General features: G+C 29.1%; 1 long non-coding RNA gene across 2 annotated transcripts; it reads right to left on the bottom strand.

Annotated features, from left to right (window-relative positions):
- Positions 1 to 6,358: 6,358 nt before the first annotated feature.
- LOC149250015 (uncharacterized) lies at positions 6,359 to 7,118 on the bottom strand. 2 transcript variants are annotated; one of them, XR_016265925.1, is made up of 2 exons: positions 6,796 to 7,118; positions 6,359 to 6,664 (listed from the first exon to the last, which is right to left on the bottom strand). It is a non-coding gene; the product is annotated as an uncharacterized LOC149250015 (long non-coding RNA). The 2 variants fall into 2 exon arrangements; XR_016265924.1 differs by having other exon boundaries at positions 6,359 to 6,694.
- Between the last annotated feature and the right edge of the window lie 1,959 nt (positions 7,119 to 9,077).

Here is a 9,077-nt window from a genome sequence, read left to right on the forward strand (position 1 = left end):
AGAAAAATGTAACTGTCTATAACTATTTGGTAGTTGAAAACTGCGTCCATGGTCTTTTCCCCTGAAATTTCCAAAACTAATTTATTTTAAATATTTTAACAAGCCAACATAAAATTAAAAATAACCTTAACACTCATTTCTAGTTCACAAGTTACTTGACTTAGTGTTGTAAAAGTAGAAAGGTAAAATATTTACATAGTTTAGGGGTGTTAGAGACTAAGCATAGTAAGAATGGAAATCATGATGTTACATATTTAGTTGTAGAATGTGCCTCTCAAAATAATTATCAATAATTATTAAGTGGATGGTAGAGTTAACTTCTACAAAATATTTTAGAATATTCTTAATAGTAGTCACATATCAAAGGTTGATATTCATCTCAAAAGTAGTTATGTCATTTATACTCCTTTAGTTAAATTGATTAATTAAAAACATGAGTGTGGACATATGATATTAGTAAAGACCTAGTCTAACTAATACACTAAATGACTTGGTTGATCGAAATCCCATATTACAATTAAGGCACTCAATCTTTATAGATTAAATAACTTAAACTTATGATTTTAAAAATTTGAACAAAATTGGCTAGAAAAATGATTAGAAATATGTTATTCTGTATATTAGTTAAACTACTTGATTAGGAAATCCCCATGATTAAAAATCTTGTTAAATTGTTTTTAAATGTATATATATTTAAGTCATATATTATTTTTTTTAATTAATAATAACAAATTTTAAAATAAAACTACAATCTAATTAATTTTTATGATTTTAATTTTGGTAATGTGAATGTATATTAAAATAAATGTTTTAATACCTATTAAAATGTATCCATCATTTAAATTAAATGATTGTAATAATTTAGTTAAACTACTTGATTAGGAAATCCCCTGATTAAAAATCTTGTTAAACTACTTGATTAGGAAATCCCCATGATTAAAAATCTTGTTAAATTATTTTTAAATGTATATATATTTAAGTCATATATTATTATTTTTAATTAATAATAACAAATTTTAAAATAAAACTACAATCTAATTAATTTTTATGATTTTAATTTTGGTAATGTGAATGTATATTAAAATAAATGTTTTAATACCTATTAAAATGTATCAATCATTTAAATTAAATGATTGTATTAATTTCATTATTATAATTTTACATAATATTTCTTTTTATTTTTATTCGATTTACCCCGCACATCTTTCTTTATTTAACTCTCAAATCGCACAATGTTAATTATTTTAACTTTCGGATGACTTCCGGAACAGGCTTCGATACGGTGCACCATCGCCATTAACAAAGAGATTTCGCGGCCATTGTTTTGCGTAGGCCATGTTGCCCTGTGCAGACCACACAATTAAAGCATGAACCAATGATCGAATTTGAAATTTACCACATGAATACAGATTACACCACCTCCTATAGATGTCTTCAGTCCATAGCTCCTGACATTGTACCATTCCATTCCAACGTGAAAACTAACCTCTGTGGTTCTAGTCTCTCTAAGCTCTTCCATGATAGATAGATATATGTTTATCTATGTCTGTTGTAACGATGGGTTTTAATGGTTTCGGTTAGATTATTGTTGCAGGGGTTCACAGGTCAAGAAAGACAGAGAAAATTTGCAGATGACAGAAGATGGTTAATTACTATCTATATTATTTCGTTTTATTATACTTGCAGCAAGTTGACTATATATTAATTTGTTTTGATCGCTTATTTATTTTTTAATATATTATTTTTATTATTTTTTAAATTTATTTATTCATAACATGATTGGTTGAGGTTTTATCATAAGTGATTTAGTAGCTTCCATTTCTACTATTACTAATTTTTCATTTTTATTTAGCTTTTTTATTTTTATTATTTTTTTCTATTAGTTCCATTTTCATGATTTGTAATTTTTTCTCCAGATTTTCAATTTAAGGTAACTTCTTATTCTATTAAAAATATATTTTAATAAATTTAATTATAAAAAAATTATGTATATTAATAAAAATATATCGCACATATAATAAACACATAACACATATATTAAAGTATATATATGTTAATATAAACAATATCAGTAATTATATTTCTTAATTTTTGGTGATAACATTGAACAATACAAAATTAATTGTTTTATTTTTGTGTTTATTATTTTTTAATTTAATTAAATCATATTTAAACTAAACCATAAGTAAGAGTTATTATATAGCCCTTTTTTTTTCAATTGCTCCTGAATAATACACAATAATATAACACTAGCTATGGATAGAAGATGAGTAATTACCATCGACATCACTTAGTTTTTCTGTTGAATAATACACAATAACATATCATAGTTTTTCTGTTGAATAATACACAATAACATATCATGTTTCGTTATAGGTGACCTGTATGTTTGAAGCGTAGCTAAGAGGTCTGGGAGAGATTTAATTTTGCTGCTGCTTCTTTTTTTGTTCCATGGAAGATGCAGTTAAGCAAGTTATTATTTTGTCAAAGTTATAACGTAGTCATTTTTAAATAAAATCCGTAAGAGGTTAGAGATATCATTAAATCGAGTTGAATGACTAGTAAATCTTACATGTAACCTTTACAATTTCCAAAATTATCTCTTATGATCCATTTGTATTTTCTATTAATCATTAAAGTGAGTTTTTTCATCTCATTCTTAGCGTTCTAAGGCTGTGGTGTGAGCTTTTTTATTTGCATAGGCTTCGCAGGCTTTAATGTTATTGACAAAGCTCGTAAAAAAACTCGAATTAAAATTAAGTCACTTCGGTCTTTGGAGCAAAACCTAATCTGGAAGAAAAATATAATGTAATTGGTACATAATTAACAACTCATTCAAGAAAATAATAAACAATTTTTTTAAACTATTAGTATAAATTAATGAATTATATCAGTATAATATTCATTCATTATTAATATAATTTTTTTTAATTTTTATTTTTTTTTTATTCTTAAAAATATAGAAATATATTTTTTTAAGATTTAGTTGAGGTTGTTTCAAATTATTTATTAAAAAAATATCGTTATACTAATTTTTCATTATTTCATTATTGATAAAATTTATATTTTAAGCAAAAAATTATCAAGTTTATATTTTAAAATTTAAAATTTTATTTTTGTTTGTTATATGGTATAAGTTGAGATGATTTTGGTTAATTTTTGGTTTGAGAAACTGTTACTCAGAGCATCTAAATTGTCAAAATTATCTCGCAACCATCAAAATCACTGCCCACAAAATTTTGAATTAGTGTCATTCACATGGCAGAATACTTCAACAATACACCTCATAACCTTCCGGTACTATAATTTTTATTTATTCATGTTTAACAAATTTATTTTAATTATTTTATTTGATTGGTTAAACCATCGAAAATGAATATTTTTTTTTGAGTTTGATATATTTATTTATTTATAATTAATTTGATTGGTTAAACCATCTATCTATAGCATATTACTTTGTTAAACTATTTATTTATAATATATTATTTTATTAAACCATCTATCTATTGTTTTTATTTTATTTATCTAGAAATTTATAATTCAAAAAATTTATAATTCAAAATCTCAGAAGTAATTGAATCCTTGTTATTATTATATATATATATATATATATATATATTTTGTACGTCACAATTTAAAATATAATTAAATATTTTGTTGAATGCTCTTGTAGTTCAAGTTGCTGAAATTTTGGGTTCAAATAATGGACATGTAAACACAAAAATAAGAAAGTCATACCAAGCTTAAAAAATAAAAAATTAATTAATTAAAATTTTATAATTCATTTAATATATTAAATTATTTATTTATATATTTTTTAAATATATGATTAGAAATTATTATTCATAATTCTAGAATCCTAGTTTGTTAAACCATCCCAATAACATATCATATCAGTGTCCTAAATAATATATATATATATATATATATAAAATCACAATTTAAAATTTAAAATATAATCAAAATATTTTATAATTTATTTAATATATTAAATTATTTATCTATATTTTTTCTAAAAATGTATGATTGAAAATTATTGTTCCTAATTTTCAGAGTATTTGAATCCTAGTTTGTTAAACCATCTGCCAATAACATATTAGCATATTAAATTATATATATATATATATATATATATTTTGTAAATCACAGTTTAAAATTTAAAGTATAATTAAAAATTTTATAATTTATTTTTTTTATAATTAACATATTTTTTAATATTTTTTTCCAAAACTGTATGATTGAAAATTATTTAAAATATAACTAAATATTTTATGATTCATGCAATATATTAAATTATTTATTTATATTTAACCTATTCTTTTATATTTTTTCTAAAAATGTATGATCGAAAATTATTATTATGGTGTAAAAGAAATATATTAATGTAATCCTTATCCGAAAATTATTATTATGGTGTAAAAGAAATATATTAATGTAATCCTTATCCGTGAATTGTAAATATTTTAATTTACAATTGCTAAGTTATTTGGAAAACAAAATAAGTATGAACAAGTATGAATAAGTGATAAACATAAATGTTTATCTTTTTAAGGGAAAAAGTGTTAAAAGAGAGTTTCACTTAAGAGACTTAAAAAACACTTATTCTAAATATGAATAATTTTAGTTGGGAAAAGGGAGCCAAGAGAGAAGAAAACCTCAGTACCTGGTTAAAAGAGGTCCAAAAGAGGAGAATAAAGTTGTAAGCTTATAACTCTCATATAAGACATTAGGGGACATTGTTGAGGGGCGCAGAGTACTGCCAAATAAAAGATTCTTGAGTTGGTTGACTAGTGGAATCCAAAACTATAGCTTGTATGCTCAGTGGAAATCCTAGACTAACCTGGAAAGGGGTCAAGGAGAGTCTAAGACACTCTTTTTCCCTACTGATTTTGTAGCTAGTTTAGACATTTAAGAAAGACAGATGAGACAGATAAGAAAGATATGCTTCAGTGGTATGTTTTTTCTTTCCATATGTGTAAATTTGTTTTTTGGTTGTACTAAGTATTATTGATATGTTTCAGTGGTATGTTTTTTCTGGTTGTACTAAGTTATATTTCTCTGCATAAAAGATGAATTCTGTAGAATGGGTGCAAATAGGAGTTTTATGGGAGACTCAAATTGAGAAACAATTAAATGAAAAGTTTCCTATGTTTTGGATGTCTATCTTTCTAATATTATGCCATTATTCTCTTTGAAATTTAAGTTTCCTGCTAATATGTGATGACTATTTTATTACTGGACTAGATTCGTTGTGAAATCATTAGCTTAACACAATCCCAATCCTAGTGTATATATATAAGCTTGATGACTCAAAAATAATAAGTAAGCACTGCTCTGAAAATATCTCAACATCGACTATGAAATTTAAGTTTCCTGCTAATATGTGATGACTATTCTGTGATGACTATTCTATTACTGGACTAGATTCGTTGTGAAATCATTAGCTTAACACAATCCCAATCCTAGTGTATATATAAGCTTGATGACTCAAAAATAATAAGTAAACACTGCTCTGAAAATATCTCAACATTGACTATGAAAAAGGTCGAAATTTTGATGAGTAAGAAAGCAAGTCTCTATTACCAAGAGAGAGAAACCAAATATAACAATAGTGGATACATATCACATGTATCTTTTAATAATTAAAAGATGATTTGAACCCCCACAATTAAATGAAATAAATCAGAACTAAAAACTTAATAAAGATTGAATACAACATTGTAGAATGTAACTAATAGAACAATTTTTTTTACAAAAGAAAATAAAAGGGAAAATATCCATGTGCATGTGAAATTGAAAACTTCGTAGTAAGGAAGATAATACTCTATAACAAGCAGCAAAGTGAAACTAATGAAACCAATTACTCTAATCCTCAGGGTTAACATATTTAATTAGAAGAAATAACGAATATCCACACTGTTAACCAAATTAACTGTGTAGGAAACAAAGGAAAATAATGGGCAGATAATATATGCAGAGGCTATTTTACAGATGAAATTAACAAGGTTGTATGCCAAAAATATTCCATAACCATTAAGAAAAGGGTAACACTCTATTTATTTATAGAGACGTTATAAAAATCACATTTCAAACCCTAATTGGGGCTAAAATTTGATGTGAGTTCTGTACAGGGCCGCAAGGCCTATGAATTTACATAAAAAAATAAATTACTACAAGAAACCCTAGACAAGACTCAGCTTGCAGGGTAATATAACTCGACAACATGTAGAACTTGTGGCCAAACACAAGTAGGGAAGAAATGTGAACTTGGGTTATAATCGTTGATATAACAACAATCCAACTCCATGCCCATAAGCGTGTAGGATGCACATGCAACCCAGTTAACAAAACAATTTAGTAACCTGATGGTCGTAACTGAAAACCTTGGGGAGATGAATAACGAAGGGAAAAGGAAGAGACACCAAATTTTTACCTATAAGTCCGTCGTTACCAAAAAAAATCATGTTCAAACATGAATTCACTCATAGAATGCACAAGAACTCAAAGCAGTATATCGAGAACTAAACCCTTTAGCTGGAATCAAAGTATTAAAACTTACAGTCAGATCGTCAAATGGAATCGCCATACTCCTGAGCAAGTGGGAGGGGTCTTCCCTTACCAAATCAATACCCGTTCCTCACTTGTCGGTGACTAGACAGAGGATCTGCAATTGCTTCGGATTCGAATTGGTACCCTCATTATATGACACACAGGTGAAATAAGTAAGAAGCAGTGAGCATACATGGTAAATCTAGTGCCAAACCAGAGTAATGCATCACCGAGGGTAGTCATTACCTGATGCTTAAGAAACCGTATGTAGCGATGGTCGGAGGCGAGGATGGTTTCTTCCCTTCGTTGCAGAGGTAAACCATCCATTAAGGTGAGAGGTCCCTTCGTTGCAGAGCTAAACCATCCATCGAGTTGAGAGGAAAATGAGTAAGGACGATGCGATGGGTGTGCGGGTAGTTATCTTCGATAAGTTCAGATTATTTCTGAGTCGTAGATCGTAACCCTAGGATCTGTATTGTTGATCCTAGCTCTTCACCACACCCTAGATCACATTTACCGAAAACAAACCATAGTGCGAACAGTTAGAATTCTAGAGAGTTCGGGGGATCGGAAGGATTCACCCACTAAGAAAATGTATGATATAGTAAGTTCCCAGAATGAACTATTCATTACAAAGGTTAAAAAATATACTACTACATAAAAATGCAGGTTATATATATATATATATATATATATATATATTTTGTAACCATGTTACATATATTTGCCAATAGTTGTGACTTAGTATAACTTTGTGACCTTGCGTTGGATGGATGTGGTACAACAAAATATATATATATTTTTTCCATTAGAAAAAACATCATTTTTCATTTAAAAAATAAATTATTACAATGGCTTGTTTTTCTTATACATCTTTCACAAAATACCTTTCACTTGTTTGTCACTTTACATTAAATAAAAACTTAGAGCATATTCCTACTAACCTATCATATCCCCATTGTCCCCTATGATACTACTTTGAAAATCTGTTAGCGAACTTCTAATTCTGTTGTGACTCTGTCCCTCTTACAAGATCTCAATAGTTCCTTCATTAATTACTGCACCCTGCTGGAAAGCATGAAAGTAAATCAAACATGTTTCTACTGCAATTCCCCCTTTTTGATAACATGTCTGCAACCCCATTTTGTTCCCGATACACATGCCTATATGTAATATGTTGAAGGTTCTGCTCCAGATTTCGGATACGCCTCATCCATGCAGAAAGATTTGATTGGATTGAATTGAGTGAATCCTTGTACCCATTCAATGACACTTTTTGAGTCCCCGAATATCTTTATGGACTCAATACCCAACCATTTTACACATAGAAGTGTCCCCCATAATGCTATGATTTATGCCCGACTGTTTGTACCACTTCCTCCTTCCCACCAAAAGTGATAAAACTTACCCAGTTCCATTACTATATATGCCCAACATCCACATTTCGATTGTATGCACGCCCCATCAAAGAATCCCACTGGCATTTCACTCCAAATGTCAATATACTTGGGATTACCTCTGTGGACTTTCCTAATACTTGGTCCAATCTCCCCAAAGTATGCAGTAGTCTTAATAATAGTTGTCCTGATGTCTGGTTCTTGCTGCTCAAAGAGATTTTTGTTTCTGCATCTCCATATCCCCCAGAAAATATAGAATGGTAACGTGGAGTGTTGTTTATGTGTGTTGAACCATGAAGATAGAACTCCCTCGATCGATCCCTGTCGCCACCTACCTTTGATGTTGAGTAGTGACATTATTCCATCCCAAATAACACATGCAAATGGACATTTTATAAATAGATGAAGAGAGTCCTCCATGTCAACCCAACATAGTGAACAAATGCCTGGTCTGTGTTGTCCTCTATGCATTAATATGTCCCAAGTGAGCACTCTGTTGTGGAGAACAAGCCAATTGAAACATTTCAGCTTCATGGGTATGTCCTTCAAATGTATCTACAGGAAATCTTGAATATATATCCTTAACAACAATTTGTCCCTTTTTTAGTGTGCCCACCCAACACAATTTATCCTCTACTTCGGACAAAAAGGCTCCAGTTTGATATAAACATTGGATGTAATCCTTCCATTCTATGCCCCAACTCCCTCTCAATCCCATAGTAACTGCACTCTGCCATGTGCGTGTACCCAGGGTGTTGTTTAGATCAGCTGCCACTTGCCAGATATGGGTAATACCCTCTTGAGCTAAATGATAAATCAGTGGGGCAGAAAGTGAGTGGTATCCATCCATACCCTTGATGGCATCCAAACCGATCTGAATCTGACAACCATCGCCAATCTCCCATCTCATTCCAGCAAGGAGCCACTATTTAGTTTTCATCATACTACGCCAAGTGAATGACGCACCCTTTTGTACCTTAGCCCCATCTCTAATCCATTGTGTGGAATCACAATGATGTATGTATTTCCTTTTCATGATGTTTTGCCAAATACCTATACCATATAATGCCCCCCAACATGATTTTGTGACCAATGAAATATTAAAGCATTCCATGTCCAGAATAGCCCATC

Source organism: Pinus tabuliformis, chromosome 7, assembly GCF_031772625.1.
Source record: "Pinus tabuliformis cultivar Carrire ecotype Pingquan chromosome 7, CPIR1, whole genome shotgun sequence".
Lineage (NCBI taxonomy): Eukaryota > Viridiplantae > Streptophyta > Pinopsida > Pinales > Pinaceae > Pinus > Pinus tabuliformis.